This window comes from Aquila chrysaetos, chromosome 10 (assembly GCF_900496995.4).
Source record: "Aquila chrysaetos chrysaetos chromosome 10, bAquChr1.4, whole genome shotgun sequence".
In the NCBI taxonomy this organism is placed as follows: Eukaryota; Metazoa; Chordata; class Aves; order Accipitriformes; family Accipitridae; genus Aquila; species Aquila chrysaetos.
The window spans coordinates 8,512,850-8,540,092 of record NC_044013.1 but is presented as its reverse complement, the minus strand read 5'-3'; the positions used below and the strand labels follow the sequence as shown (position 1 = coordinate 8,540,092).

At 47.8% G+C, this 27,243-nt stretch overlaps 1 protein-coding gene and 1 long non-coding RNA gene across 9 annotated transcripts in view; one reads left to right on the top strand and one right to left on the bottom strand.

The window, feature by feature from the left end:
• Positions 1–14,589: 14,589 nt before the first annotated feature.
• LOC115347071 lies at positions 14,590–19,069 on the bottom strand. Of its 4 annotated transcripts, none has more exons than XR_005933341.1 (3): positions 17,698–19,069; positions 16,130–17,149; positions 14,590–15,687 (listed from the first exon to the last, which is right to left on the bottom strand). It is a non-coding gene; the product is annotated as an uncharacterized LOC115347071 (long non-coding RNA). The 4 variants fall into 4 exon arrangements; XR_005933343.1 differs by having other exon boundaries at positions 16,130–16,900; XR_005933344.1 differs by having other exon boundaries at positions 16,130–16,900; positions 17,819–19,069.
• Positions 19,070–19,529: 460 nt separating this feature from the next.
• The window catches only part of TBL1XR1 (TBL1X receptor 1), a 118,780-nt gene continuing 111,066 nt past the window's right edge, over positions 19,530–27,243 (top strand). For 3 of the 5 annotated variants that reach the window (XM_030027992.2, XM_041126627.1, XM_030027988.2), the window contains exon 1: positions 19,532–19,700. The gene's annotated coding sequence lies outside the window, so the exon portion shown is untranslated. Of the gene's footprint in view, positions 19,701–27,243 lie in introns of all 5 variants that reach the window. The other 2 variants (XM_030027989.2, XM_030027991.2) reach the window with 2 other exon arrangements.

Below are 27,243 nucleotides of genomic sequence, written 5' to 3'. Positions count from 1 at the left end.
CTTGTTGCAGAACGGAGGTTGTCTCTCTGGGGACGTGGCACGGCTTGTTTTGGACACAGATGGAGCAAACGCGTGGCTCTGCGTCTGCCTTTGAGCATGGCATGGCTAGAGGCCAGGATGGAGCCGGAGATCTCTCCATAGCGCTGGCCGAGATGATGGGCATGCTGTTATAGTCTGCGTACTGGGTCTGACCAGAACAACCCTCCCTCCCGGTCCCCGTGGAAGCTGGCCGGACCTTGCCTGTGAAGGACAGGCTCAGCCCCTCGGATTGCCTTGCCGGGGCGCAGGCGCTCCAGAGGGATGTTTTGGGAAGCCTTGTTCGCAGCGCGGCGCCTGCGCGTCCTTTGGCAGAAGCAGTGATGCAAATGGCCCGGCTCTGACGGGGCTGGACCGGAGAGTGCTCGGGCAACTCTTCCCAGCCTGAACCCTTCTGTGATTGCACATGAAACTGTGGATCTGTTGGACTTGGCAGGGAAACTACCTGTGACTCCAAATGAAGCGAGGCTTTGACTTGAGCTCTCCAGAGGTCAAAGCTGGAGGAGAAGCCGCCCTGCCCAAGCTGCAGCGAGGGCCCTCTATCCTCTGTGCCAGAGTCACTGGTGTGAAAGGTTTTCCACTGCTCCCTTCGGGAGACTTTCCTCTCCATCAGACCTCGCAGCAAGGACCTTCTCCTACTAGGAAAGACTCACAGCTTGCATTTTTCTCTTTCCCTTTTCAGCCCTGCCTATGTAGGGAAGTCTTTCTCCTCTTGCTTCATCACTTCTCTCTAGTTATGGCTCTAGCTAAAGAGCCATAGCAAGAAAATTTGGGTCTGCTTTCCAGAAACAGGCAACAAAATTTGGGTGTGCTTTCCTTGGTGCCCAAGCCTTGTGGGCAAATTATCGAGATGGAGGATTTTAGTTGAGTTATGACTTCGTTTTATGCTCTTCTGTTTATACCTCGCCCTTTACAAGGGAGATGGGCACGTTTGTTTTTTTTTAAGAAATAAATATAGATGGGAGAACAGAGGAAAGTTTGTCAAAAGAGGAGGTTATAAGTGATTGCCAAGACTATGGATTTACTGAGCATGTTTGCTGCCTTGGGCCGATGATTTTGACTCTGTTTAGAAAGGAGCAGAGGGATTATAAGAACCCATGTGTGCAAAAGTACACAAGCCATTAATTATGGCGACCGCTTTGCGATACGGTCTAGCAAGAGCTAATGGAGCACGAGAAACCTGTGGAAAATGTTAGCGAGAGCTGTCAGGATGTTTGTCTTACAAGCTGCTCTGGATGATCTCATCTCTCCCAACGTTTCGGAGGGCGAGGGGTGTGCCGGGTCAGCTGGAGGCGGCGGGCAGACGCCCCAGCCACGGAAGGAGGGCGATGGGGTGGAGGCGAGGGATCTGCGCAAGCTGACGGGCAGAGAGAGGTTGCAGGACCCGGGGTACTTGTTGCTGCGCTCTGCTGCTGGAGATGAAAAATACGGGTGGAAAGAGGAGTATGGCTTGAGGGCATTTGGAAAGCATAAAACTGAGTCTTTTTCTTTCTGCTCCTCTGAAACAGCCTAAATAAAATGTCACTTGGCATTGCATAACCAGGCAAGCGCGGGGCCTGGGGAGCAGCTCAGAGGGGGCAGCACCGGAGCCCCCGGGCGAGGGGCCGCAGCGGGCAGGAGGGATGCAGCCGGGCTGGGGAGATGCTCTGTCGAAGCGTGCAGGGCAAGGACGCTTCCCTGGGGAATTTCTCCGTGGCCCTTCCTTCTGCCTCCCTCTGTTCTCAGAGATGATGCCCAGGGGACCGAGCGATGACAAACAGGCCAAAAATGGTGGCTTGACGATGTTGGGGCCGGAGGTCGGCTCGCTGCCCTCATTTATAAGAGGTCTTGCTCGCTGTGTCCCAGGGCTGCCTTGGCTTTTCATTCATGCTGGAGATGACGAAGAGCCGCGCTTAAACAGCATTACTGTGCTGGCACGGGCTGCTTTTAGGAGCAGGAAACCACTCCCTTTATCCTCGCTTGATCTTTCGGAGTGAAATATGTGCAGTGCCCTTGTCAGCAGTAAGAGCCTCCTAAGGAAAAAAAGAAAGGTTAGCAAGCAGAAACAGATGTTTACCTTTAACTTATCGCTTTGTGTGGACTAGGGAAGCTGGAGGAGCGAGGTGTTAAGGGAGAGAGGTCTGCAGCGCAGAAGAAAATACTCTCTGAAAGCCTGAGAAAGTTGTGTCGGATTGAATCTGCCTTTCCCTTGATTTTGCTGTGGCTTTTATTTGGCCCAGCATTTTTTTATTATTATTATTATTATTATTATTTAAACACACCATTCTATTAAGAGAAAGGTAATTGCTTTTTCCTTCTTCTGCCTGAGCTTCTCAACACGATTAAGATACAGAAAATAAATGCCTGGACATGAGGATGATCTAATAGGCACCGACCAGCCCAAGTCACTGTGGCCCCGTTTAAAAACATGGCACTTTTCCAGGATCTATTTGTTTCTCTTAATACGGTGATTTGTTTTTCTATATTGCTCTCTGCAATTATAATAGCACTGCGTATTCACTGGCTCTAGGTTCAATGTAATATAAATCTGGAATTAGTCTATTGAAGTCAATGTCAGATACATTTGCTTTAACAACTAAACTAGGTCTTAGTCTCATTTATCCTAATGTAGCTCCAGACTAACTCCATCAGAGTAAATACAGCTTCTCTCTCACCAGCGTTTTCCGAAAAGCCCTCGCCATGGTCCTTGGCTACACCTTCCACCCTTGTGCCGAACGGCACGCTGCTGCAAGATAACTCTCGTGGCATCTTGCTATGCCTTCAGACTGAGCCTTGCTTTAAACCCCTGCTGAAAGCTGTCTGCATTTGACCTAGCTGGAGAAGAAAGGATGGCTGGGTTGGAGCCATCGCCTCCCTCTGCGCCGCTGGCGATGCAGGTTGGCATTCCTTCACCGCTTCAGTTCAGCCTCCCTCCTAAAGGCTGGCTAGACCTGGGCTCAGGCTGCTCTTAAATCTGGTGCTTGAACCTTTTGTCTTTCTCTGGACTGCCAGGTCTGGAAATGCCTTTTACAGGTCTGTGAGATCCCTCGGTTTCTTTGTCTCCCCACGTAATGTGTGCCCGCTTAGTGCTGAATTGGGGTTTATCCTTAGTGTCCAATATTTATCCTTCCCAAGCTTGTTTTCAGTAGCTCAGGGGAGTACAAACAGAAAAATCCTGAAAGGCAAAAAAGCAAGCCTCGTTTAAAAACAAACTGAAAAAAAAAAAGATCAGTGTTTTATTACTGTTAATAGAGTTGACATCTGCTAGTCAAAGCTGTTGAATCAGAAATTTCAATTCTAAATCCTTGTGTTTTGAGAATAAACATGGTGTGAGGACAAGGGTCGTTTCTTTTCACCATCGGGCTCGGTCCCGACTCTCTCCCTTCCTGGTGAGCTGGCTGGCACCTGCCAGGGGCTGGTTTCATCCTCGGACACGAACTGAAGCCGTGCAGCAGAGCTGACCCTCGCCAGCCCTCCCGGACCACGCATATGGCTAAACTGGCTCCGCTGGGCTGACTCTGCGCTGCACCCGAAACTAGACGGGGTCATCGCAGCCCTGGAAATTTTCCCCCCAAATTGATTGCCAAAAAAAGTTGAGGTTTACGTCCAGAGGCCTCTACTTCTTTGTTACAGAAATATTATAGCGTCAGTGCGTACGTCTGCTGTGGACGGCAGCTCTTAAATGACGAGGGCGTCCCCTGCCCGAGCAGCCTGCGCTGTGCTGCCTGGCTGCCCGCGTCGGCAGCGGTTCCCTCTCCCGCTGGGGACGGAGCACCCGAGGCATCGACGGCCGGTCCTCGTCCCCTGGCGTGAGTTGCCTCTCGGTTTGTCGCGGGGTGCCGCCAGCCCCCGGGGGTGACTGCACCAGCAGCCCCGGACCCGGCGGGTGCAGAGGGTCCTGGTCACCCCAGGCGGTCACCCGGGTGTCCCCTGGAGGGGAGAGGTTCCCCATGGGTGTAGCTTTTTTTTTTTTTTTTTTTTTTTTTTTTAAGCAGGTTTCAGTTGGAGATGGCCACGGTGATGAGGTACGGCCGTGAAAAGACATGGGGTAGGATTGATCTCTGGCCGCGTACGCTGTGAAGCCAATGGCAAAACTGGGGTGGTTGTATATAACCTTCATATCTAAGCAACGCGCTCTGTGGTCTCAGTTGTTATCTGGTGAATTGGGTGCTAAATTTGGGGGTACGGGGCCTGCCTGCACAGTTATGCTAGGGAAAAGCCCTAGTAACTTTGGGAAACCTGCAAGAGGAGAGTAAGAGGACTGTGGATATTGAAGACGATGATGAGGGTCAGGGAGGCAGCGGGCCAGCAGCCAAGCTGAGGTTGAGAAAACCTCCGCCAGCTGGACAGGGGCCATGGCAGCTGGAAACCATTACAGCCCCGCGGGCAAGTGCCGTGGGCACGGGGAGCCGGGCGGCGGACGCGCATCGTGGCTTACTCGCGTGTGCAAAGTCAGCGGTGTTGGATGGAGGACTTGGCCTCTACTCGGATTTGCTCTTACGTGGATACGTGAGTGGAAATTATCAGGGAAAATGCAGGTTGCTGTGCTGCGCTCGATGGCCAGGGTGCTGACCTGCCTCGGGTAGAGGGACCACGGCCGGTCCCTGCTCTTCCCCTGGAAGCAGCCACATGCTCTCCTGTGGCCTCCCGTAGGTATTTCTTTAAAATAAGGAAAAAAAAATATATATATAACTTTTCAATCTCTTCCTATTTTTGATTCTGGTAATCTGGAGAAATTATTATATAGTTTAGGGATTTATTTTTTTTTACTTTCTCAGATGGAGACTGTACACATCTATGGGTGCCCAAAACACGCCTCGTGCTTCCCAGTGTTTTCCCCAAATTTTTTCTTCAGTTGCTGCACAGTAAGTGCACTCCACAGCTCTGTGCCGCTACTTGATAAGACAGCTGGAGAGAAGCTATTTTCTGATTTTCAGATACTATAGTTTATCTCTAATGCTAGTTTTCACTGGCAGTTTAAGAAGTTCTTAGAAAACTCTTCGACTTCCCCCTTACTACCGAGATTGTAAGAGGCTGATAAAACTTATCGTTTACTAATAACCAGCAAAAAAGTTTAGAGGTTTTTTTAGATGTAAACTGAGGGGCCATTATTTGTTTTTTTAGAGATGACACGTGGCTCACCCCTACCCCAAGAAGAGAGGAAATGATTAGCAGTCCTTTCTACTGGACTTAAAAAAAAATTACTCAAAGAATGTAGAGTTTTTACTGAAAAGTTGAAACTTGAAGATTTTGGGGCAAAATGTTTCAGTTCAAAGCTTAAAGTTCTGATTGGGAAATTTCCCCAAGGGGAGTTTCTCACCAGGGAGTTTTGTTGGCCGGGCCATACGTCCTGTGTCACCCCGCAGTGCCCTTCCATATGGGAATGAAGATGTTCCTGGTCACGGTGCCTCACTGGGGATGAGGTTGGGCTTGGGAGCTCTCCCTCTGAGGGAAAAGGGAAACATTTTTTGTTAGGAAAAAAAAAATACTATTTTCCATAGGACAGCAGGTCTGTCTCTAAAGATTTCTGTTACAAAACCAGCATTTTTCTGGAAATCATTGTTCCCGCTAGCTACATGCATCACTTCAGAGCAGAGAGACCTTCTGGTCCTTCCCTAAGCACGCCCCAAACCAGCAATATCTGACCAGCTCCTGCTCCCCATTAAAATTCACAGCGCAGCCTTTCTCGCTATTCCTTTTCTCAGATGACATTTAAACCTGTCAGCGGTTACAACTGGTGTTGTGTAATCTTTGTAACCAGTGCAAAAATTGCACTCGCTTCACGATGGCTTCTAAAAACAGAAAAAGAAAGAGGACAGCTAAGAACGGACATAAATACGCCAAAATGCCTGTGTGCTGCTTTCCTTGCTGCTGGTCTAACAGCGTTTCCACCGTTCCTCCCCTCGGAAAGCAAAATAAACCCGGGCAGCGGTGAGTAATAACGTGTAATAAGCAGGGATGACAAATACATTTATCAGCGGTCAAACAACACGGACAATGTGTCACCCCTGTCCCCACGCCGCGTTCAGTGTCATGTAAGTATCGTTACGGATAAGGAGAGGGTGCCGGGACGTGTCTGCTGAGAAGCTGGAGTACGTTCCTGTAGACCAGCTGAAACGGGATCCCTAAAGGGATCCTCGAAGATCCCCTAAAGGGATTCTTTCGCTCACAGGCTCTGGCGTTTCAATGCTAGGCTGGTCGCATCCCGACGGTCTCGGGATGGGTACTCGGGTGCCTGCCAGCATCCCCTGCCACGCAGCCGTGCTCATCTGCCCCTCCGAGAACGGCCAAGGCTGGCGGGGACCCGATCCTGGCCCCGGGGTGGTTCTGCTCATCCCACAGCAGCTCAATGCGGGCACGGGGGGAAGGCAAAGGGCAGCAGCAACTCGTGGTGTGCCGTGAAACCCAGCAGCTCTCAGGCAGATACCTTGTCTATACGGACATTTATTCCGTGTATAGTCTAGGTGTAGGGTACCTGGGCATGTTTCTGGGTAAGCATGGTATAGTCAGCAACAGCTGCCGTGCCTGCACACAAAGCCAGCGCCGGTCGGTATGTGGGCATGCACTAATACTGCTTTGAGTTTTGAATGCACATGGGAACCATTTTAATTGCTTTCATCTGGTATGGCTCAAAATGTGGCCACTGGTAAACAGCAACCTATTATTGTTTATATAAAGTACAAAGGGTGCTAGGCAGTCCTAGCAAGCTGTTTCCATTTCTCCATGATTAATACATTCAAGTCTATAGTCATTTGTTTTTATAAACTTCACAAACAAAAACTTGATGTTTTGGTACCAAGCTCAAATATGGGAACAATTTCATTCTCAACGCCAGCATTTCTGATGCAAGAACTGAAAGGCGTCCAGAAATTCTGTGTTTTCACTGAATATTCTTCGGTCCCAAGATATAGCATTTTTAAAGCATTACAGAAGCAAAAACAATCCCAGTGCCTTGAAAGCTTTTTACACTGACTCTGCTTCATGGAAATACTGACTCAGGGCCAAATGGCTGATTATATCGTGTGATGTAAGAAGGAGTTAGAAAGCTTAGCAGGGAATTAGAGTAATGCAGTTTGTGTGTGTCTGTGTGCAGTGAAGGGGGGGGGGACAGCATTTATTAGAAAGCTTTAAATCTTTTGCAGCTATGTGTTAGTCGCTTGCAAAACTATCGCAGACCTTCCTGAAAGCGATGGGGATCCGATGTGTGACGAGCTCTTAGCCGCTGAACCGAGCTCCTGGTCGAGATCTTTTCAGTTCGTTTAAAGGCTGCAAAATCTTCCTTGCTGGGGTGTGGAGGAAGCAAACACTGCTGCTGTGTAGCCAAGGAAGAAAAGGACTTTGCTGTGTTATACTTCTGGAAGGGGAATGAAGGATATAGCAGTGTCGGGGGGGGCTAAATTCTGGCCTGGCTTCTGCCGTCACACCGAACTAAAAGTGGAGATTTGGGGTTGGTGCAGCGCTGCCTGGATGGGGATGCTGGCAAAGGGAGGGGGGCGATGCAAGGGGAGCCCCAGCCGTGCCCCTTTCCTGCTCCTTGCTGGTGGGAGCCATTTCACTGGGAAAGATTTTATGGTTTACTTTATCTCATTGTCCTGCCAGGGAGAAAAGCCATTCATTGCAAACATGAACTCTGAGACAAGTAAAAATCAAAGATGACCCAAGTGCCTGGAGGCATAAAAACAGCTACTGAATTGTTCAGCTTGTTTAATGAAATGGAGCAGCACAAAGACACAGTTCATGTATAGATTTATATATACAACAACACTGGCACTCAAACAATTTACGGAGCTCACTGCAAATTGTAAGATTGGGAAGCCTGGCTGCTGTCGGCTGTTTGAAAGAGATTTGGGATGGAAAGTCTTATCAGAAAACCTGCCCTTGCTGTAGTGCTGTGACGGCAGAATATGAAGGAGCTGGGGACATGCCAACTCATAGCTGCTGTTGAAGATCGAGGGTAAGTTGCCGCTTAAACCTCGGGTCTGGCTACAGCAAAGTGTCACTTGCTGTCATCGTCTTGCCCTTGGGTTGTGACTCCCTGTAGAGCCAGAGGTAAGTAACTGTCCCTGCTGCACCTGCAGGACAGACAGAGCTCCGAGGCAGATCCACCGCGGTTCGCTCCTGCTTTCTAAAGGTTTGTATTCTATACATCCTCATGCATATACGCACGCCGCAGCAGACCACGCCGTCCCTTCCTTCACAGCTGCCCGCGGTTCCCAGCAGAGCGGCTGTGAGCGGGCAGCCAGCTGCCCTCGTCCTGCCCGCCGCTGCCTCTCCTGCCTGCAAGGCAGCTGCCCTCAGCCCCACGGCCGTGTTTTCCGCCAGCCGGTTACCGGCGTGGAGGGTGAATAAGGCTGTCTCATCGCGCCGCTTCCCACCTCGAGTGAGTCATCGGACAAGATGAGATGCAAGTGCTGAACTATGTTCGATGCCTCTATCTGAAACACCGGGTTCGAACGATGGTGCAGGTCATTAGGTCCCTAATTTCCTCTTTAATGGATTTTCTAATGCATTTGATGAATAAATAGATGCTCAATAGTAAATAGAAATACCATTTGCAATCTTGGACTTGAAACGGGTCCATAATGTTGCCATTATTTATGTTTACAGGAGTCCTGTGGACCTCGTGGGAGGTGGATTACGTGCAAATGCTGAAACGATTGGGGCTGGAAGCACACAGCAGTGTCAGCCCGGGCCTCTGCCAAAGGAACAACTCGAGCGTGCGCGCGGTTTTCGGAACATGAATGATGCCATTGACTCCCGGCCGCCTGCGGATGCGACCCGGGCTGAATGGGTCTTGTGTTTGCACGGCAAGACGGTCCAGAAGGAACCGAGAACATTTCCAAGCAGACATCGTTAAATGTCGCTTTGTAGGCGCAGAGTACGTCCCCCCCAGCCGTGCGCTGGGTTCCCGGTGAGGGCTGTGGACCCCGGGGACTCGAGAACCCCTGGGTCCCGGGTGCCGTCGTGCAAGCCTGGGGCCGTGCTCGGGGAGGAGGTGGTGTGAGCAGGATCCTGCCCGTGTCCTGACCCGCTCTGTAGACTGGACTCGGCGTCTGGACGGGGATCGCGCTCACTGCACGGGTACTGCCGTCCCTCGGCAGCCTCCTACCTAGATGGGAGCCGTCTGCCCTCATGGCTACAGCAATTTGAGCCTCTTGGTTTACAAGTACCACGTTGGCGCGGAGTAATGCGATTATACATTCACGCCAATTTGTGTAAAGCTGGCAGCATCCTCGGCGAATATTTTTGTACCTCCAGTTTCTAAATGGCATTACTGTTAACAGCAATGTATCATCATTACCAGCAAGGCTTTAGAGGATGCATGAGCAAAGTGTGATATTAGCTAAACCTCTGCAAGTACTGTGCGATAATTAATCAGGCATGGGTTGGTTATGTTCTCACCTTACTCGGTAGAGAATAATGCAGTGCAATGGAGCAGGATTTCGGTTAAAATTCTCCGGTGAGCCAATCCCTCCCCAGGTCAGGACAGCTGCCTCCCCGTATGTATACAAGAGCACCACGGGCCAGAAGTCTTGTGTGAGCCTTTTTCTTCCTGCTGAAGCGTCGGATAGTGCCGGGGCAGTGCCGGAGGTGAGAACCCAGCCCAGAGGAACCAAGGGTCCCGTCTGAGACTGCAGACCCCCAGCCCTTGCTGGCCCAGACGTCATTTGATTTTTGGGGTCTCATCCTGCAGCTGCTTTGGCTACGGTGCTCCCTCCAGTCGTGACATTATGTACTAATAGGGGACAGAGCTGGCAGCGGGAAAGGGTAGCAGAAGTACGCATTTGTCTTGCTGTCCAGTAAGCCACATAACAAATAGCGATGCCAAGTGTAATCCTGCTTCAGTTAAAACTGTTGCTTTGGTTTGTCATCATTCATTGTTCAGAGTACAGCTGCTTAATGACAGGATGTGGGAAATGAAAAGTTTTTTATGTCCTCGTAGACTTTTTAAAATAAAAATTCCTGAGCAACGGAGGGAGAGAAGGCGTTCGCACAAAAACGCCTGGGTTTGAATGCCGAGACGCAGCCTGGCCGGACCGAGCCTCCCCTCAATGAGGCTCAGGAGATGGAAGTTTTGCTCTTAGCTTTAAAAATAACCTGCTGTGTAAAGCCAGGCAGTATCCGCGCCTCGGCTTTGTTTGCTTACGTTACACATCTGGTGCAGCTGTCTCTGCCCAGCGCCTTTCAGAACGGGACCTGCGTTTGATAGGAAGAAATGAAAAATAAAAGACAAATGCCATGTATCTGCGTGGGGCCACTTCTTTGCAAAATGCCCTGTGTCCAATTAAGTTAGCAAATGTTAGATGTTGAACCTAAATGTAGGGGAATGGAGGGAATTACCCATATGGACTGTGAGCAAGCGAATGAGATCTGAGGCGGATGGGGCACTTGCAGGGGAGACTTCATTAAGCCAGTAATGGAAGAGACAACCCCAGCCCTGCTGAAAGCTGGGGTGCCTGGGGTGCCTTTTTCATTTTCAGGTCCATTTTAATAATGATCTTAATTTTTATACAGGCCACGGTTGGGCTCCACCCCTTCTGCGTGCTCACTGCTTCTAGTTGACGGTGCAGAATTACCGGCGGGCGCGTGATCCCTGCTGTCAGTGGGAACAATCCTACCTGGGTGCGCTGCACGTCGTGTAAGCAAATAGGGAAGCGGATGGGTTTGGTGGGAGGTGCATTTCATCCAGACTTTAAACTCATTCCTGGCAGGCACAGCCCTTGAAGAACCACCAAATGCTGGGATGTGGCCAACAAGTCTGCGCAACTGCTAGCCCATCCCCTCCTTCGCTCTGCCTCTAGAAATATTCTCTCTCCTCCTCCTCCATGTGTATTTATTAAGCCCTGTCCTGAACTATGTGAAATCAGTGTGGAATTTGCCTGAGGTTTCTCTCCGCTGGCCCAGGGCTTCTCAGCAGCGTAAGCAAAATTAAAGGAGCTGCTGCGGTTGGGATGAAACCACTCCTGCTTATCAGAGAGGGAGAAAGAGAGGAGCTGGAGTGCTACGCTCTCTGCCCTCAGCGCTGCAGGAGGGACGGGCAGCTGCTGAAATCCCCGGCTGTGGGCTTCCCACATACCTGGGATTTACCATGTTTTACAATCTCAGATAAATGCCACCTTGTTAGGATTATTTGACATATTCTTACAGTAATCTATTACCAGCAGATCACCGCCATGCTCATCACCACTCTATCCGTCCAGAAGTTGTTCGTGGTTTGTTTTTTTTTTTTTTTGTATCCCTTGAAAATTTCTATTTCCAACAAGCCTACTGTTATCTCACTTTTGCTATTTTAAGTTCTGTGGCACAAAAAGGCTGACTCACAGAAAGCCGTGTTGTAGGAAATATTGGCTCTGCTGAGGAAATAATTCTCAGTTCATTCTTCCACTGTGTGCTTTGGATTTTTTTCTGTCCCTCTTCTTTTGTGTGTGTGTGTGTCTTTTGGTCGCATGTTACGGCACACACCTAGCACCGTGAAAGATTGAAAGCTGTTTCTAATGCACTGGTTTACCCAGTCAAACGTCTTGTTCGGTATATACCCCAGAGTGTTTTATGTACCTGCTCGAAATGTTACACAGGATGCTCACACAGCTCATAAAATTTGGTCTCCTATTGGAAATGTTTTGTGGAAATACGCTGCTTAATCTACTGCAGCCATTCACAGTTAATGTTGTTGCGGTGCGCATCGGAGGGAGTGAAGATTACAACTGGCTCAGGGAAGTTTGATACGTTATCAGAAGTCCTCAAGAATAAAACTGAAAGGAATGGATGTTCAACAAAATGGAGATAATTGCCTAAAAAGGGGGAAATACAGGAGGGCCCGGCAAAGTCATCCTTCTGGCTGGACTTGCGCTGCTGTCAGCTCCTTCTGATGAGTACCTGCAATCTCCCTTTCACAGATAAGGGATTGTATAAAACAAATCCAGGGTGTGCTTTAATTGAGTGTTAAGCACATCAGTGATGTGCAGTGACAGACAAGGCTGGAGATCCGGGATGAAATCCTAGCCCAGCGGGGTGGGGAAAAAAACCAAACCCAACAACGGCAAAACCTCTGTTGACTTCAAGGGCTTTAATCACTGGAGCAAGTTGTCTAATAACATACTGCAGGGTGTGCTTTGGCACTACTGTGTACTTCATTCATTTTATGTTTAATATGCCAGAAAACAATGCTTAACGTCTTGTAGATGTGAGTATCACATATCTATCTACAGGAAAGCAGCTGATACCAATAATGTAGTAAGAAGAAAAATCGGGGACTTTTGAATGCACCTACTGATATTTTTTTTCTAAACCTTTTTGACACTATCATTAGCAAAACCTAATTAGAAGGTGGTTTTCAACAACTGCTGTCCTCAGGACATAAAGTATTGCCCTCACATAAATAATATTATCATCTTTAAAATACTTTATAAACACTAGTTTACCCTCCCAATTTTCTTGTGAGATAGATAATTATGTGTTAACAATAATATCATCATCATTAATAGCTGTGTTAGTCCTCTCTCTTTATAGATGGAAGCTCATGCCCCGATAATAAACAGCTTGCTGAAGGCCACATGAGGAGTCTTTCAGGACTCTGATTAGGGAGCAAACAGTCCTGGCTCCGTCCTCCGCTCACATAAAGAACTGGAACAATGTAGGTATAATGAAAGAAAAGCAGAACTTTAGGTATGGGCAAGAAAAAGGAGTCCTCTTCAAGTTGGCTGGATTCTTGGGCTGCCAGGAAATATTAAAATAGTGTGTGATAAAGGTAAATATCTAATAAATAATATAACTTTTGTACTTCTGCCTTTCTTTACTCTGCAGTAATTATACCGAGTATTGTAGATTATATTATGAACCACAATGACACTTACAATACTGAATTTTTGCAACCACATCCTGGCCCTGTGAAATAATCCGTTCTGATCTCATACATGAGCCAGATACGTCTTGCTTGAAACTTCAGAGGTGTGCGATAGCAGCTGGTACACACCCTTTTTCGTAACCTTGTTAAAATAAAACAAGTTTGGATTTGCTTAGCCATTGTAGGATGTAACATCTGAGTTACAACCCTGCTGTGAAGGGAGCTTTGCCATAACCATGGAGTTAACAGGGCCCTCTTCAGTATTTCTATTTGAGAAGTAACATTTTTTTACCATTTTAAGAAATGTGGATATTTACATATCCAACTGAAAAAAAAAAAAAAAAAAAAAGAAAAAAGTTAAAACAATCCTTAGAGAGCGATTAAAGCCAAAAAATAAATTTGTTCCCATGCCTCTAACTCAGCTCGCTGTGTCTAAACTAATTACTACAGGAACTCCAAGGCAGCCTGGTCTTGCATTGCTGGGTGTGCTCGTGGAGAGGTTGTTTAACAACAGCCTGCCTGCTGTCACGGTATCCACTGTCAGAGCATCGCCTCTCAAGGAAACAACCCCAGTTCACATCGAAACTACAGCTCTGCACCTGCGATAACTAAATCCGCTGGGGCAGCCCGTGTTGCTTTCCGGAGTCAGGTCTGTATCGGCATCTTTCCGTGTTGTTCGCTCATATTTCTCCTCTTCTCCACAATTGTGTGAAACATCCACAAATCCTCCTGGGGCCAGATTCTGGGTAGCAAGGGACGATATTCAGGGCTTTTAACGCGACGCTAATCGTGCCGGCTGGTGGCCCCGGGACAGCTTTCACTTCGTCCTCCCTCTTGTGCCAGGAACCTCTTTGGGAGCCCAGGGGGACGGCGGCATCCTCTGCCCACAATGGCAACCCTCTGCGGGCAGGGAAGCCCTGGGACTGCAGCAACAAACCCATTGTTTTTCCTCTCCAAAAAAAAAAAGAAGGGAAAATGTGCCCCAGTGGGAGCGGCCGTTCCCCTGCAGGAAGACAAGGTGCAGGAGCCCTCGCTCGAAGCGGGGGTTGCAGCAGCTGGCATCTCTTCTCCTCTGTTTCTCTCACTTTTCCTTTAAAAATATGTTCCTCTGGCACCGATCTGAAAGCTCTCCTTAGTGTGACACGTTCACACACACGTTTGTGTTCCTCTTAAAGCCTTTAGGGTATGCTGGGCCTCTGGGTAGGAGGTCAGCGGCAATAAAACAATAAGGCCAACGGCTTTGTTTGGTAAATACCCAAATCCCGCAGCAGCAGTTCTTAACTTTGTCATCTGTGGGCTATGCTGTTTTCTGGAGGCCTGCTGGTAGCTTTGAAAAACAGAAACATGAAATTGCTCCTGCGCAGAAGGGTTGGGACAAGCAGCCTGCGCCCCGCCGAAGTTCTGTATACCTGGGAGATGCTAACTGGTTCACGTGTCTTAACACCACCAATTTAACAGCAGCGCTTAACGTGCTCTAAGCAGCATAACTTGTGTCCTGAAAGAGCCACTTCATGGCTTTGCATCACACAGTTCATCAACTGTCTATGAATGAGGGACGATTCACCTGGTCACGCTGTTCCTCCACTCTTGCTGCTTATTCTGGGAAGCAGAAGGCTCCAAGATCGATCTGGGTAAGTGTATCAATGAGATGACTGTTTCGGGACTGAATCCTCTCTGCCTTATGGAGATCTGCAACCTATCTGTGCGTGTATACTTCAAAGCAACCGATTAAAAAGTAGTGCTACAGGCATGTTCATCACCAAAATCAGACATTTTTTACCACGTGTCCACTGATCAATTACTGATGAATTTGTATGCCAAGGTAGTGGCAGAAGATGCTCCCTACTCAGAAACAAGTCCTTTTCCCAGCATGTCCTCTCCTGCAAACAGTCATTGTCAGCAGCTGCAAAAAGAATAAAGCCAGTCCCTTCAAACTGGTGAACTTCCATTTCCTTTCTCAGTATGCACAACACAAAGACAAATAATTTAGAGGTTGTTTTGTTTAAGTTGGTATCTTCCTCATAGTAAGGGAGAAAATAAGTCTTAGAGTAGGAAGGCCACTGGCCCGAGCTGTTCAGTGCTCCAGATTCAGAGCTGGCAGACACAGGGAGGTCACGGGGAAGTCATGGGGAAATTGCTAGGGTGTGGGTGTACCTCCCTCTGCTCTTTCCCACTGTTTTCTGGCATGGCAGCATTATTAGGACGAAAGGTGCCTTTGTGGTTTACATGAATCCACTTTGGGACGCAAAATGAAAAAAGCATCTTCGTGGGGAACCAGACCGTCCATGCGGGGAACCCGATTCCAGCACCCCGTCCCTCCTCCGCCTCGGCAAGCCCGGAGCCAAGGCACTCCCCCGGTGGGAGCCTGCCGGTTCTTCTGTTTAAGTCAACAGGGTTTAAGTCCCGCTTGTTTAAATATCAGGTTTAACTGGGGCTTGCCTGCATATCAAAGGCCGTATGGTAATTTTTACCAGGGAAAGGGTTTGCCCCGGTGTTGGCCAGACTTGTCCCAGCTCTCCCTGTTGCACAACGTGGTGCTGAGTCACTGCCATTTCTCCCCCAGTAAGCGCTTGCATTTTCTTGGTGCGGTGTTTGTATAGGATGGGGTGCCGTAACTGGGGGAGCCTTTGCATAAACAAGAGCTAAAAACGAACAAAAAGAGCCTTCCTGGTTCACTGGGATTTATTTATGCACCGCCATACGTGGCAAATTTCGTTCTGGCACCTAAACTGCGTGGTGGACCGGGCCTGAACTTCCTTTTCTGAAGTCAGTCATCCGGTTGTTACTGATGTACTGGTATCTCACTGGGTCTTCAGTCCTGCCCCGACCTGCAAAAGATTTATGGATAGATATTATATAGATTTAACACAATACCACGGGTTTTATTATTTGCTGGAAAATGTTAATAAAAGCCAAGTATTACAGATGCATTTTAATCCCTGAAGTGATTTTTGAGTAGAATGCATGAATTATTAATTGTTGTTATTGTTATTATTGCAGTGCATACCTATCTCACAGGACATTGTGAGGATTAATTAATTCTTGTAAAGATGTAAAAGGCCATATAGGTGTCAAGGGTTATGACTAAAGTGCTTTGAAAATGGAAACCACTCTGTGAGTGCCAAGTATTATTATTTATGGAGGCCGGGCAGTGTGCTTGGTGCTGTGCAAACACTGGTCCAGTTACTGCAAATATTTGCTTGTATGTGCTTAGTAGGCCAACCACTCACTGTTACAAGTAATTTCAACTATTTGAAGGATGTGTCTTACAAATATGGCCGTGAGAAGACTCTCCAGTAGTTGGGATGACAGAGCTGCGGAACGTGAGCAGCCCTGTTACTGAAGCACTTTGAAGGCACGCTTTTATTTAAACACATGGATGAACCAGGACCTCAGCTCCGCTCCATTTCCACATCCAAAAGCTAGGGTTTCATCCCATCTTTCTTGCTACTAGGAGACTTTGGGAAAGGAAACATAACAATGGTTATTGTTTAGAAGTGCCTCTCCCAGCTCAAGGCAAAGCCAACTCCCTAAGCTCGGCTCACTCACTGAACAACCTGCCGTAGATCATAACCTGCTCAACTGCCCTGTGTTACCCAACATCCCTTCTTGGAAACCTCCGAAAGCGAGAATCTCCCTCCCGTACCCTCTGGAAGTGGCCCCGGTAACTCTGAGCCCAGCTGTGTATTCGGGCAACAGAACTACGAAGTCTAAAGCTCCTCGCAGAAAGTAAGGCCTTTCTGCAATCCCGTGGGGTGTTCGCCTTTGTAAAGAAAGAGAAACCAGAACAAAACAAATGGGGTAAAATTATTAAAGCATAAATCTGCCAGAATGCACTTTGTAGATTCTGCAGAGCAGAATGTATACGCGGGTGATCACCCAGTCGAGTACATCATCGTGTTAAAAATGAGAGCCTGGCGCACCGGAGTCGTGACTGAACATTTGCAGAACACTAGACCATGGAAACCTTCAGCCAGATGACTTCAGTTCAGCACGTTGTTGCTGCTCAGCAGATGGATGGGAAGACGGCGTTTGTAGTTCCTGTGGGCCAAATAACGCGCACTGGAGGGGTTTTCCCTCCTCCGTTTCTCACATGAGCTTTTCTGAATGTTACACCTTCCGTTCCTGTTTCATGGACTTCTCACAACTCCCCCCATACCCTTCTTCAGGCCCCTGGTGTCCCACAGTCCCCTGTAAGAGGTCCCTTGTCTTCTTTCCTCTTGCCTTAGGCTACGTGCATACTACCATTCCCCCTTCCTCCACCCACGGTTATTGCTTATCTTCTTTGACCTGGGAAATAAATCATTCAGAGTATCAAGAGGTTGAACTCCTTTAGAAGCACGGACAGATCTGAGGTTATAATGCAGGGAGGTGTTAATGAGTGAGTCCCTTGCCCATTTTTTTGCCCCTTTTAAATTTCCCCACTTTCAGCAAAGTGGTCAAATTTTGGAATTGGACCAGATACGGTCTTCAAAAATTATCGCCTCTTTACGTACCTAAAGCAGACAACCTACACACCATTACTGAGAAGAGAAAGTTGCTGACTTGGGCCATCAACATCATTACAGAAATAAATGTTGAACATCTAGTGGTTTGCAATTACAAATATGCTCCCTGGCTTTCTAGAGAGACTTTGGTTTCCTCATGTAACTCAGGCCTCTTCAAGCAAACGGATTGCAGGCCCAGGGCTTTCTCAGAATCAAATGATTTTGCAATGCAAAAAAATCTGTCTCCTGCCAAGTATTTAAATATTATTCTTCATAAAAGAGGGAAAAGTGCACGGGCCTGACCCTGAAAAAAATGAGCACTGTGAGGTGATCCTACACCCAGAGACCCACCCAGCTACTTTCATCGAGGCTTTGTGGAGTCGAGGGGTCCCATCCGCTTGTGAGATGAAGCTCAGGTAGGTGAAATCTGCCTATGGCACGTCCCAGCCATTAGGCTGAAAGGAAAACGCACCCTTAACTCCAGAAGTGCCGCCTTAGGACTAGCGTAATTCTCCAGCAACGCCGAGCTCTGTTCACAAACAAACAAATAAAAAAGAGAAATAAGAGCTACATTTGTGGCCCGTCTCTCCACTTTCCTGTTCTGCCAGCCGCAGTAAAAGCAAGTTCTGCAGAAAGGCGGTGATGCGGAGGCCCCATTCGGGCAGCACCAGACCTGGGCTCGCTCGCGTGGAAAGCCTTTGGCACAAGCAGGAATGACATCCGATGGTGCCGTCCGATCTGTGCATGGTTTGTGGTCATTGCGACTCTGCGTGAGTGCCAATGTCCGGACACGAGAGCGTTGGACCAACGCCCAAGAGCGTGAAATGCTATTGCAAAAACATTGTAAGATGGAAAGGACTGCCTAGCGACGAGCGTGGTTTCGATTAACGAAGCTCGCTTTAAAAATTAAACCGCCCTGCGATCTAAGTGATAAAATAGCATTTCAGTTCTAAAAATGAACAGCACCCAGGTAGGACACAACATTATTGCTGCAGAGGATTATTTTCATTAAATAAAAGTACAGGGTAGACGCACTAACGGACCCAGGCGTAAGCACCAAGCTGCGCCGAACCCCGCGCCCGCGCAGGACAGGATCCCCGGCGCCACTGGTACCATCGCGAACCGCGATGCGCTACGGGGGAAAAAAAAAAAAAAAACAGTAAAACCACCACGTTAAATCCTGCATTTACATAAGCGCTTTTATCAGCGGAGAGCAATTAATGGCTTTCCTAGAAAAAACTTCCAGCGCCGCGCCACGCCACCGGGTCGCAGGGGGCCTGCCGTGCCCGACGGCCCTTCCCCGGCCAAGCTCCCTCAGGCTCCGAACCGCCGGCGGCCGCCTGGGCCCCGCAGCCGCCGGCAGGCCCGGGCGGCCTCCCTTTCCTGTCAGGGCCGCGGGCGGGCGGGCGAGCGGCCTCCCCGCAGCCCGCCTCCCCTCACGCACGCCCGGCCGCGGCTGCGCCTGCCCGGAGAGCGCGGGAGGGGGGCGTCGTGTGTGCGGGTGGGGAGAAGGGGAGGGAGGGAGGGAGAGGGGGTCCCCCCGCCCCGGCCGCCGACCCCCGCGCTGCCAGGGCGGCGGGTTTGTTTTGCCGGGCGGCCGCAGCAGGCCGGCCCCGCTCCTCCTCGCCTGGCCTCGCCTCCCGGCTCCGCTCCTTCCCTTCCCTTCCCTCCCTTCCCTTCCCTTCCCTCAGCGGCGGCGGCGCTTTCTCTGGCGCCCATTTCCGTGCGGCTGGCCACCCTCTCCCCGCGCGGAGTGTCTGAGGGCCGCTGGCTGCTCCGAGCCGCTTGGCTCCTTCCCTTAGTAACAGCTTTTACATTCTGCCTCAATTCCTCCTCAATCTAAATCACACACACACACACACAGATATTACTTTTTTTTTTTTTTTTCCTTCCCCCCCCTCTCCCTCCTTCCTCGGGACTTAATCTCTAACCCCCCCCTCTCTCTCCCCACCCTCCCCCTCCCCCCGGCCCCTGGCTCGGGATATAATTGAATATCACAGCACTACTCGCTGGTTATTTTTTTTTCTTCCTCCTCCTGTGTGTGTGTGTGGTGGTGTTTTTGGTTCCCCCCCCCCCCCCCCCCGTTGTGTTTTTTTTTTTTTTTTTTTTTTTTCCTCCTCCTCCTCCTCTTGGTGTGGACACCTCAGCTAAAAAAAAAAAATATATATATATATTATCGATACATATACGTGTGTACACACACAGACACACAGACACACACACAGATGTGTATATATATATATATGGCTGTATAAAAAAAAAAAAAAAAAAGGAGGAGAGACAAACAAGGGTGAATTTCTTGTGCCTCCATTCCCAAGGAAGGGGGGAGCAGCCGCTCCGCCGACACTCGCAAGGTAAGGACCGGGGCCGGCCCGAGTGCGGGGCGGGCAGGGGCCGCGGCCGGGCCGGGCCGGGCCGGAGCCGGGGGTGGGTGGGTGGGTGCGTGGGGGGGGGGGGGGGGGGGTGTGGGTGTATGTGTGTGTGGGGGGGTGCGTGGGTGGGGGGAGGGCGCCCTGTTTGTGGCGGTTGGAGGCGGGCGGGGGATGGGCGCCCGCCTAACGCCTGCCGCGGCGCCCCCCCCCCTCCCTTTTTTTATTTTTTTTAATTAATGATTGTGGGGTGCGGGGGGGGGGGGAGCTCCCGTGGGTCTGGGGTGCGGGGAGAGGGGGGGGGGGGGGGTATGTTTTTTTTTTTTTTTAAGCAAACGGCACCCCCCCTTCCCCTCCCCCCTCCGCGCCGCTGGCCTCCCCTCCCCCCCCCTGGCTTCATTAAAAAAAAAAATTTTTTTTTTTTTTTTTTTTTTAAAGGCTTTAATTGGGGGGGGGGGGGGCACCGGCCTCGGCAGCGAATGGCACACGGGAGCCATGGCGAGCGGCCTATTTTTAGCCCGATTTGTGTGGAGAAGCGCCCTCCCCTCCCCCTCCCGGCATATTTACTTATGGGGGGGTTAAAATATTTGGGGGGGGGGGGCGGGCTGGGGGCGAACTCCGCCGGGCGGGGGAGGGGCGGCCGCCCCTCCCCCGCCCGGCGGAGTTCGCCCCCAGCCCGGCCCGGCCCTTGTTTTTTGGGGGACACACACACACGGGCAGTGCCTGATGTGTGTGTCCCCCCCCCTCTCCAGGGCAAAGCAGCCAAGTTATTGATCACTTTTCCTGCGAAGTTCTGGGCGGAATGTGAAATAGCCCGTGGCGGCAGGGAGCGGGCCCGGTTTTGGGGGACAAAAAAAAAAAAAAAAAAAAAAAAAAAAAAAAGCTTTTTTGCACTTCACAGGGGGTTCTCTCCGCCTAGGCTTATCCCCCTCCGAAACCCTGGTGCAAGTTGTGCATTGCATCTTCTAGACAGGCTGGCGGGGTTGATGCAATGTATACGTTTTGTTGGTAGAGGGTATAGGTCCTGCAATAGCACAACATGTGGCTTGTTATTATTGTTGTACCCCCGAAAGGGTTAAACTTATCGTGTTGTTCCAGGTGAATTTAATCTTTCATCACCGAATTTCCTTCTAAGGCAGCTTGAGAGAATAAAAGTCTCCCCTCGCTTGTCTTTTGCTTTATCCCCCGAACAGCAAACTTTATATGTGCTTTATGGCAGAGGCTTGTTGCTGCAGATGACACGTGAGTCTGGAGGAAAGTTTGGTTTGTAGGTCGCTGTGTAGGAAAGTGAAGTTTGCTGGTGAAGTTTTTACTACTCTCCAGTGTGCTCAACTTCCTCGTTTTCCTGTCTGTGTAAATCAAATTCCTAACTGATCTATGGGGGGGATCACAAAACGTATTCCTTCTTTATTATTGTAGCAGGGGAGGTATGATCAGGAGAACCAAGTCTTTGTCGTGTAAAAAAGAAAAAAAATATTCTGGGCTTGTCCGATTCTCTTTCCTGTTCTGCAGTACTAAAATAAATGTCTGAACATGTTGAGCATATGAACAAGGTCCTTTGGTGTTGGCGGTCTCTACCCTTTGGGTGTTCACCAGGGCTGTGGTTTGTGCCCCTTTGAGGGAGAGGGCACCATTTGCAAAATTGATGTTTGGGTTCTGAGTTGTACCTGAGCTTTTGGGTGCGCCGGGCAGTTTTGGGCCCTCGTCTTGCTCTGAGCAGCCTTAAGGCTTGGCCGCATGAGGCTCATGCTGGATTTGGGGCCTTCCTTTGGACACATGCATGTTAACCGTCTTCTCGGAATACGTTTCAGAATACATTTGATCCTGCAAACTCTTTTGTGTGTCCTTGAATTTAAGGAAGTGGGTGCGTGTTCGTGGATGAGCGTATGAAGGGTTTGTTTTCCTCTTAGCCATAGGAAAAAAGAAAAGGGCCACGCTGTTATGGTGGTGGTGCTTAGGGTGCAGGTGGTGCCCTGTAGATGATCGTAGAAAACTTTCTGTGGTTTCTCATAGTGATCTTTTTTCGTTATTGTCCTTTGGTTAAGATCTAATGGAATGTAATGTATCGTATTATTTACCTAAGATCACCTGAGCCTGTGCACTGTCACTGTCATAAGTTTTCTTGGGGGAAGGTGGATTTCTCTCCATGAGAACAGGGTTCATGTGGAACTGTGTCTTGGGAACTTGGTGGCATGCCTCCCAAACTGTTATTGAGAACACCTGGAAAAGACTTAGTTCTCACTCCACAAGGAAAGGGGAAGGAAATGTAATTTAAATGTATGAAAGGAGTTGGGGTTTGGCTTTTGGGCTTTTTAATTTTTTTTTTTAAGACTGTGCAAGAGTTTATGATTTTGTTCGTTTAAACGTGCACAGCCATAATGCATGTGCGTAGCATAAAGAATGCAATAATTACAGGAGATTCTGTTGCTTAAGCTTTTTTCCCCTTCAAACAGGTAGTTATGATTTTTTTTTTCCCTGTGAGTTTTTTTTTATACGAATACTTCTTTCAGTTTTACTCTATATATGGTAATTATTGATGTTTGTGTAACGCTTTGAAGTTGTAAGGCATGATATAAGTGCTAAGTACCCAACAGCAGTACTTCATAGTCATTTTCCCATCATGAAAGAGTTTGATGCTAAAAAGTGCTACAGCCCTGAGCATAAAGAGGCTCTGGATGGATTAGGGGAAATGGTCAAAATTGCTTATAATGTTGTTTTCAGGTAATATTTTTTAGTTAGGAAGAACAGATCTGAATAATGTAAAGCAAACTGAGTTATTTTACCTAACTTGATTTTGGTTCTGGAATTTAATTTAGCATGGGCTTCACATTTGAGTCAGAACGTGTTTGCTGTTACGAGTTTTGTAGTGGCAGTAAAGACCCACATCCTACAAGGATGTAATCGTGCAGAAGTCAGGAAGTCCTGTAAAGAAACACACACAACTTTGTGAACATCAGCGGTCTAGTTCAGTTGAATAAGCTCTGCAGATGTCTGTGAAGTTGCTCGCAGAAGTTAAGTGTGTTTTGTATTAGTGGTGGGCAATAGGATGTGAATCTTTCATGACAGCGATAGTCTTTTGGTATCACAGTGCTGTTAAGCATTTTGGGGAAAGCTGAGGGAGTGGCAAGCGTGACACCTTTCCTTCAGTAATCCTGTTCCTTTGCTCACCTGGAGTCCCAAGAGATAGCCACCCCCCCCCAATTTTTGCTTGCTTTGCCTGTCTCTTCCCTCCCCCCTGGACCCATAGCCGCTCAGGATCCTGGTGCTGGTGTGAATTCTGACACCTTGCTGGAGAGGACACTACTGGCAAGCGGAGAAGAACAGACTCAGACCCGCCGCCAGCTCTTCCCCTTCTGAACTGGGATAGGGAGGTCGTAAAGCGGTCCGATCTCCGCTTCGGAGAGGAGGGCAAGGACGGGGTGTACTGCAGGACTGTGTTGTGTCAATACTGCAATATTGTGATACTGAAATGTATCATACTGAAGTACGACTCGGTTTTAATCTAATGCATGTTGTTTATATTGAGACTTGTGATACTGTTATGTGTACTGACCATGCTTAATGTGTGTGTTTGCGCATGTGTACGCACACAGAGTATAGGGTGTAATAATGACTATATTTAAAGCCCTAAACATCAGCTCATGCGAGTAGCTGCAGGTTGGGAGAGAAGTGAAAGTGTGTATGCGCACTCTGTAATTATGCATGTTTGGCTCCTACAAAAAGTGATTGCTGCGACAATATACTCATTGCAGGTTCATTTTGAAATATAAATTTAAGTGTTTGTGTTAGGTGAAGAAGTGTCAGAAGTTTTCCATTAGGAACTATGATTGACAGCTTTTTTCAGTGTTTTTGAGTTGCATTGCAGGATTAAGATAGTACCTTCAAATTAACAGGTGGTGAAGAAAATGTTCCTATGTTCCTGCTATTGATTTAGCTACCCCTGTCCCAAATACATGCAGCTTTCTAAGCACTGCAGGTAGACCATGAAGTTAGATGGTCTTAATTTCTGTAAAGTAGCTTAATGAAAAGAGTGTCTACTAGAAAAAGGTTCATCCAGTGATCCCAGGCAGAGTAGATGGAGACCACTTTATTCGTCTCATAATTGGTTTCCTCCGAGATAAAGTATGACAATGAAATGAGGAATAAGAAATATCTTTTCATATGAAATTGTAGGGGGATATTGGCTTTCTTTTAATTCGCAAAATTGAATTAGCTAACTTGAGGTAAGAAGTAGTGAAGATGAGGTAAGAAGTAGTGAAGATGAGGCAGCGTGGCTGTCACTTCATGGGAGTTGATAGGTTGAGTGAAAAAGTACGGAAGTCTGGTCTAGAAATCACTCTGCCAGTTTGGGTGAAAACTGTGAACTTCTTCCCCTCATTAGGGTTCTGTCTTGTGGTATCTCATCCAAGATGAGAAGGCCCTTTTCTTCCTTCTCATAATGAAAACAAGGCTGAAATTGTTTGTGCAAAATGCCCTGGAGTCTTAATGACCGCGTTTGAGCTTAAGTTGAGTTTTCCTTTGGTTCTGAAGGATCTATAGAACCGTAACTCAGCTTGCCCTCCGAGACATTGATTTTTTTAATACTTTACCACGGTTTTCTGTGACATCCTTTAGACTCTCCTTTTTTATATCGCTAAGTAGCATTACAAAAATTCTTCCTTGATAAGAAATAAGTGGTCATTCCAAGCTGGAGGGTGCGTAACTGCAGGGGAAAATGCACACGCCGGTCGGGTGCGTAGGATCTCGCTGGCTTGGCTAGCCAAGGAGTGAAATTGCAGGTGTTGCGGCTTACCCCTGCTCGCTCGCTTTCTTGGATGGGCCGACTGCTAGAAAGACTTTAGAGAATACTTTCTTACCTGTAGAAATAATAATGAAAAGGCTTGGTGAATTGGTGTAGCTTTCTGAAAAACCTACTGAAAGAAATTCCGAAGTGATGAGGAGGAGTTTTACAGAATTGTCTCAGCCAACGTACACGGCATCTTTCAAAGAGACCCCTCTTGGTCTTTGAATGTAAGCGTACGTGGCGTAATTCAGTGCTACTTAGAGATACTAAGGTCTTTCTAAACAAGTTAGCTTGAATACCAGAAGCAACATACCTAGATATGCTATCAGACTAATACGTCCTTTTTTTCAGGACAAGTAACACACGCAGACTGGGTATCAACCTGGTAGCGCTCGGGCTGGTTCCGTGCCGGCACGTGGCCCTTGGTGGTGCTGTGTACAGCCCGCACAGCTCCGAGAGAGCTGCGCTGCACAGTGTGGTGGGAGCGGGTAGCCAGCCCCTGGATTTGGGCTGTTGTTCTGCTTGGTGCAAACGTGACTCTTCTTAAGAAGAGTCTGCATCTGTAAAGTAAGATATTAATACAGTCCTATTTTCAAAGATGCTGAGTCCCCACAGCTTCATGTGAAGTTGGCAGTCTCTGTGTGTGCTTAGCATTTCTAAAAATCAAGTCTTGCATGTGGTTTGCTGGCTTTTGCAAACTCCCGTTAGGGTGTAGTTTCTGTTTCTTTCTGGGAGCAGTATTAGTAAAAGGCTATGTTGTGTACTCTGACTTGTGTTTATTGTTGTAATTCTTAAGTCTCCGTGTTGCAAAGGAGCGATCTTGTTCATTAGTAATGTCTAGCAGTAAAAAATCAGAATCATCCAGAGAAAAACCAGTTGTTTTCTTTTTTTTTTTCTTTTATGATCCGAGATTCAGTTCAATATCTGTTCAGTGTAAGCGTGTATTACAGAGACGCTCTCTACAACCATGTGCCATATGGAGACATACTGAGTGTCATTTCAGATCGCTGGAGGTGCATTGCTAGAAATTTTAGCTGGTGTGGTGTGAGTAGTAGGCCTTCCCTTCCCCCTCAGCAGGGCAATAGTTTTGCCAACCTGGCAAGGCAGGCAAGCAGCTGTCTCTGCAGCTAATGCTAGTGCCCCTTTTAACCCGTTGGTGGGTTTGGGGAATGATTCAGTCGCTTCCCCGGCTGCGTGCAGAGCTCCCACTGAACCCCACTGACGTCAGGCCGATGGTAGATTTTTATGAATTAGGACTGTGAAAGTGACTCTGGAAACTTTCCTGTTCTGTACGCAGCTACGTGCCTGCTGGCGGCGACTAGAGAGCATACAGAAAAGATCTCTGTACAGCCTATTCGTGGAGTGTTTTTCCAAGGTTATGAGTTAAGGGTCAAATACTTACTATTCATGAAAATGTAGTGCTAAATACTGTGCCCAGTGCCAAACCCACAGAAATTGTCAAGGTTTAGAGCCCTAAATATAACCTATCCTAAAAGTTGCATCCATTTGACATTAACAGTGTTAAAAGTTCAGGCTCTTCACATGGATGACCTATCGCAGGCAAACTCTGAGCTGGGAATTTGCCTGATTGTGAGCACACACGAGGTGAATTTCAGTCTCCTGATGGTTCCCTAAAAGTACCAGGCAAAGAAGAGACAGTTTGATTTCTTGGAGGAAGTTGCCCAGGCTGGCCGAGGAGAAGAATAACAAGTTTTATAGCTCTTTTGTGTTTTTTGGACAGGCTGATTAATGCTCAAGTGTCAGCATGACTTCTGAAAATACATTTTTGCCTTGTAAAAATAGTAATAAAAAGATTTAATTATTTTTCATTTATCATTGATATTGGTCTAACTTACAGTCCTGTTGGAACAAATGAGATTTTTGCCATTAGTTTCAGCAGTTGAGAGAGTGTTAAATGTGGCTGAAAGTTTTACCTTAAAATACCAATTGATCTTAGCAGAGACCATGAGTCTTTCTGTTGACCCTCCCCCTTGCTTCCAGGTCTGTTTAGCTCACAGAAATGATGAGACCATTTCCTCTTTTAGGTTAAGTCTAAATTTGTGGGGAAAAAATAGTTTTGGTATTGCCTAGACCTATGGGGGAAATAACAAGAGATCTGGGTCAAAAAAGTAGGACGTGCAAGATTTAGAAGCTGTTGAAGTGTATTTATTTGTCCTATAGTAGGTTAAAGGAAGTATTGGTGCTTTCAGTTTGACAATATGTCCTTCAGTCTGCGGTGTTCTGTAAAGGGAAGACAACTGTTAAACAATGAATCACAGCTAATTTTTGTACGGATGTCAACATTCTTCTCTAGTGCAGAAATTTTTGCTTGGATATTAACACAAACATGCATCCCTAAATACAGGCTCTTCGCAATAAATTTTAATTAGGAAGTGCTTTGTAAAAATATGGATTTTTGCCATGATGATATTTGTGAATCTGTAACATATTTACTTTGGGGTTACGTTTGTTCAGATTTAATACTTTTTAATGTACTTTTAAAGCAAAGTTAGCACAGATATGGATGGAGGAAAATGAGGAGCAGTGTTGTCAAAGCATCTATTAATGTTGACATCAAATAAATTGTGCTAGCAACATATCTTGTGTAGTAATAGATTAGCTGTTTTCCTATAGCTAATGCAACAGATCTGGGGTTTAGAGAAGCGGGGTCCGTACTCGCTGTATAACACGAATGTTTTGCTGATGCAGACGTGGTACCTGAGTTTTCACTTTATTTCAAATGCA